This window comes from Silurus aristotelis (genome assembly GCF_946808225.1).
Source record: "Silurus aristotelis genome assembly, chromosome: 26".
Taxonomy (NCBI): domain Eukaryota; kingdom Metazoa; phylum Chordata; class Actinopteri; order Siluriformes; family Siluridae; genus Silurus; species Silurus aristotelis.
In genome coordinates, this window is record NC_139599.1 from 249,878 (window position 1) to 254,877 (window position 5,000).

General features: G+C 40.5%; 1 protein-coding gene across 1 annotated transcript in view; it reads left to right on the forward strand.

Annotated features, from left to right (window-relative positions):
* pdha1a (pyruvate dehydrogenase E1 subunit alpha 1a) overlaps nucleotides 1-164 on the forward strand; it is a 16,887-nt gene extending 16,723 nt beyond the window's left edge. Inside the window, exon 12 of the mRNA XM_083530587.1 lies at nucleotides 1-164. This exon is cut by the window's left edge and continues 686 nt beyond it. The gene's annotated coding sequence lies outside the window, so the exon portion shown is untranslated.
* The last annotated feature ends 4,836 nt before the right edge of the window (nucleotides 165-5,000 follow it).

A 5,000-nucleotide genomic window follows, 5' to 3' on the forward strand; every position in this document is an offset into this window, starting at 1 on the left:
TGTGTGTGTGTGTGTGTGTGTGTGTGTGTGTGTGTGTGTGTGTTTTAAGTGTATATAACACTAAGAAACAGGATGTATGTGAGGAGACCTCAGAAGGTTTCTCTCTGCCTGTATGTTCTGTGTTCCAGTCTACCACCAATAAAGTCAAACGGGGTCAAAGGTCATGCTGTGTGACATGGTCTTTATTATTATTATTTTTTTTATAATGAAAAACATTCGTACAATAATAAGCAAATATCCCTAAAGCTATATATATATATAAAATAGAAAAGAGGAGTTCAGATCTTTGAGTGGATCCATAGTTCTGGTTGCTTTCCGACTTGAAAGTTCTTGTTAGGTTTCAAAATACATTTTCGAGACATTAGGCATAATTTCTGACCATTTAAAACTCACCAAATAATTACGATTACATTCAAAGATGAATCAAAAGTGACTTATCCAAAATATTTTTATCAAAATAAAATCTAACATTTGGTTTTGCATCAACTACAATATATTGAAATATATTCATGTATTCATGTGGTGGTACTGAAATTCCACATTTCTCAAAGAAACGCAGTAAATATAAGTAAAGATCCTTCATTATTTATAGACATTACAATATCATCTTAACCCAGTTATTATAGGGAATTGATTTGTCCTCTTATTTAACATTATTATTATTCCATATTAGTTGCTCATGGGGAAAATTGTGTTGGTGTAAAAGAATCCAACATAAAAGAGTTTGGTGACTTTAAAATGACATTTTAAAAGGAACTCTATTCCTCTTACTTTTTAAAAACAAGATTTGGAATTATGAACTATATCTGATCTTTATGTTTAATATAATGTTTAATCAAATTTAACTTGAAATTTCTGTCAGAAGTAACAACATCAAGCACGTCTCGGCTTTTACACACACACACAGTACTGTTCCAGACCTTGATGTCACATGAAGTGATCAGACAGGAAGTGATCAGATGAGCAGGTGTACTTTCAGTGTGGAATAGGATGATTGATCTGCACCTTATCTCCTTTAGGGCTGTGTTCCAAATCTCCTACTGTCGCATCTCCTCATAGAATAGAATAGACTTTATTTGTCACATACACTTTACAGGACAGTGAAATTGTTTCTTCGCATATACCAACTTGTTCAGAAGCTGGGGTCAGCCATGATACAGATCTCCTAAAGCACAGCGGATTAAGGGCCTCGCTCAAGGGCCCAGGAGAGGCAGCTTGGTGATACTGGGGCTTGAACCCCCGACCTTCTGATCAGTAACCCAGCACCTTAACTCCTTAGCTTTCACTTCATCTCTCATTGCCTCGTCTCTTCGTCTCCTCACATCTCACATCTTCTAATGTCTTCTTACACTTTAGATCTACTCACATCTCCTCATCTCCTCACGTCTACTCACATCTCATGTATAGTTTATATATATATATACAGTGGGTACGGAAAGTATTCAGACCCCCTTACATTTTTCACTTTTTGTTATATTGCAGCCATTTGCTAAAATCATTTAGGTTCATTCTTCTTCCTCATGAATGTACACACGGCTCCCCATACTGACAGAAAAACACAGAATTGTTGACATTGTTGCAGATTTATTAAAAAAGAAAAACTGAAATATCACATGGTCCTAAGTATTCAGACCCTTTTCTCAGTATTTAGTAGAAGCCCCCTTTTGATCTAATACAGCCAGGAGTCTTTTTGGGAAAGATGCAACAAGTCTTTCACACCTGGATTTGGGGATCCTCCGCCATTCCTCCTTGCAGGTCCTCTCCAGTTCTGTCAGGTTGGATGGTAAACGTTGGTGGACAGCCATTTTTAGGTCTCTCCAGAGATGCTCAATTGGGTTTAAGTCAGGGCTCTGGCTGGGCCATTCAAGAACAGTCACGGAGTTGTTGTGAAGCCACTCCTTCATTATTTTAGCTGTGTGCTTATGGTCATTGTCTTGTTGGAAGGTAAACCTTCGTCCCAGTCTGAGGTCCAGAGCACTCTGAAGAAGGTTTTTGTCCAGGATATCCCTGTACTTGGCCGCATTCATCTTTCCCTCGATTGCAACCAGTCGTCCTGTCCCTGCAGCTGAAAAACACCCCCACAGCATGATGCTGCCACCACCATGCTTCACTGTTGGGACTGTATTGGACAGGTGATGAGCAGTGCCTGGTTTTCTCCACACATACGCTTAGAATTAAGGCCAAAAAGTTCTATTTTGGTCTCATCAGACCAGAGAATCTTATTTCTCACCATCTTGGAGTCCTTCAGGTGTTTTTTAGCAAACTCCATGCGGGCTTTCATGTGTCTTACACTGAGGAGAGGCTTTCGTCGGGCCACTCTGCCATAAAGCCCCGACTGGTGGAGGGCTGCAGTGATGGTTGACTTTCTACAACTTTCCCCCATCTCCTGACTGCATCTCTGGAGCTCAGCCACAGTGATCTTTGGGTTCTTCTTTACCTCTCTCACCAAGGCTCTTCTCCCCCGATAGCTCAGTTTGGCCGGACGGCCAGCTCTAGGAAGGGTTCTGGTCGTCCCAAACGTCTTCCATTTGAGGATTATAAAGGCCACTGTGCTCTTAGGAATCTTAAGTACAGCAGAAATCTTTTTGTAACCTTGGCCAGATCTGTGCCTTGCCACAATTCTGTCTCTGAGCTCTTCAGGCAGTTCCTTTGACCTCATGATTCTCATTTGCTCTGACATGCATTGTGCTCTGGAAGGTCTTATATAGACAGGTGTGTGGCTTTCCTAATTAAGTCTAATCAGTATAATCAAACACAGCTGGACTCAAATGAAGGTGTAGAACCATCTCAAGGATGATCAGAAGAAATGGAAAGCACCTGAGTTAAATATATGAGTGTCACAGCAAAGGGTCTGAATACTTAGGACCATGTGATATTTCAGTTTTTCTTTATCAATAAATCTGCAACAATGTCAACAATTCTGTGTTTTTCTGTCAATATGGGGTGCTGTGTGTACATTCATGAGAAAGAAGAATGAACTTAAATGATTTAAGCAAATGGCTGCAATATAACAAAGAGTGAAAAATTTAAGGGGGTCTGAATACTTTCCGTACCCACTGTATATATATATAAAGAGAGAGAGAGAGAGAGAGAGAGAGAGAGAGAGAGAGAGAGAGAGAGGGGGTGACAGGAAGAGAAGGATATGGATTATTAAGTCTCCTGATTGTTGTATGAAAGTTAAGTCACTGTGCAGTTGGGACTCTGGTGAGATTCACTGTAGCAGCAGAACTAAAAGGGAGAAACAGAAGGAAACACAGACATGAGGATCTCTGGGATAAGAGACGACCCACCACACCACCGTCAACAAACCTGAGTGAACGTGTGAGAGTGAGGAGACGACAGCATCGACAGTGGAGGATCATACTGGTACAGAAGTTCACTCAGATACTGCGGCGTGAGAGCGTTAAGTGCTTTATACGTCAGTAGTAGTATTTTATAATCAGTGTGAGATGGAATTGGGAGCAGTGTAGATGATTAAAACAGGGCTGATGTGATCATATTTTCTAGATCTAGTGAGGACTCTTGCTGCTGCATTCTGAACTAACTGAAGCTTATTTCTGCACTTACTCCAACACCCAGACAGTAAAGCGTTACAGTAGTCTAATCTAGATGTTACAAAAACATCTACTAGTTTTTCTGCATCCTGTAACGACATCATATTTCTAATTTTAGCAATATTTCTAAGGTGAAAGAAGGAGATCCTGGTGATATTATTCACGTGAGACTCAAAGGAAAGACTCGAGTCAATAATCACACCAAGGTCTTTGACTGCTGTACACACTGAAACAGAAACACCATCCAGAGATGCTACAGAAAGTACTAGTAGTAAAAGTACTTCTGTCTTATCTGAGTTGAGCAGAAGAAAGTTATCAAGCATCCACTGTCTAATGTCCTTTACACACTCCTCAACATTGTTAAGCTGATCTCTCTCATCTGGCTTTGCTGAAATATACAGCTGTGTGTCATCAGCATAGCAATGGAAGCAAATACCATGTTTATGTATAATTTCAGAACAAGTCAAAGAACTTCGACATGAATTTTGATGTAACAGATGTAATATTCAACAATTCTGTCTTTAGATCAGAGGTGCTGCTGTGCATTCAGTCCTATTTAATTTATTGTTAATCAGGTTACTAAAACAGACTTTCTAACAATTTCTACATTTTGGTTTCGCTTGGGGGACAGATACAGTCTCAATTTGGTGGATCCTGAGTGACGACTTTGTGCAACTAGCAGATGATCAAATTAGCCTGTCTGTCTGCTCCCTGGCCTTGGCTCTGGACAGTCACTGGTTAACTAGTTCTGTTTTGAGACTATGACCTAAACTACAAGAAATAAGAGCAGCACCTTTGAGTGGGATGGATACCATCCCGTCCTAACAGGCCAGCCTTGCCCTCAAAATTGCTCCAATTATTTCCTCATCTCCTAACATCTCCTCACATCTCCTGACGTCTGCTCACATCTCCTCACATCTACTTACATCTCCTCACATCTACTTACATCTCCTCATATCTACTCACATCTCCTTATCTGAAAGTGATGCAGTGAGGGAGAACATGGAGCAGACCTCTCATCACTGAAAACTCTGATACATCAAGTGAGAGAAACACACTAAAGTCCATTTGCATGCATGTGCATGTGCTTGTGTGTGTGTCCGAGAGAGAGAGAAAAAGAGAGAGATAGAGAGACTGTGTGTGTGTGTGTGTGTGTGTGTGTGTGTGTGTGTGTGTGTGTGTGTTTTTATAAGTGTGTGTGTTAATAGTGATTGTTATCAGAACAATGTTAATGTGTGTGTGTGTGTGTGTGTGTGTGTGTGTAAGTGTGTGTCTTAATATTGATGATTGTTATTAGAACGCTGTTAGTGTGTGTGTGTGTGTGTGTGTGTGTGTGTGTGTGTAAAGGTGTGTAAAGATGTGTGTTAATAGTGATGATTGTTATTAGAACGCTGTGTGTGTGTGTGTGTGTGTGTGTGTGTGTGTGTGTGTGTGTGTGTGTGTGTG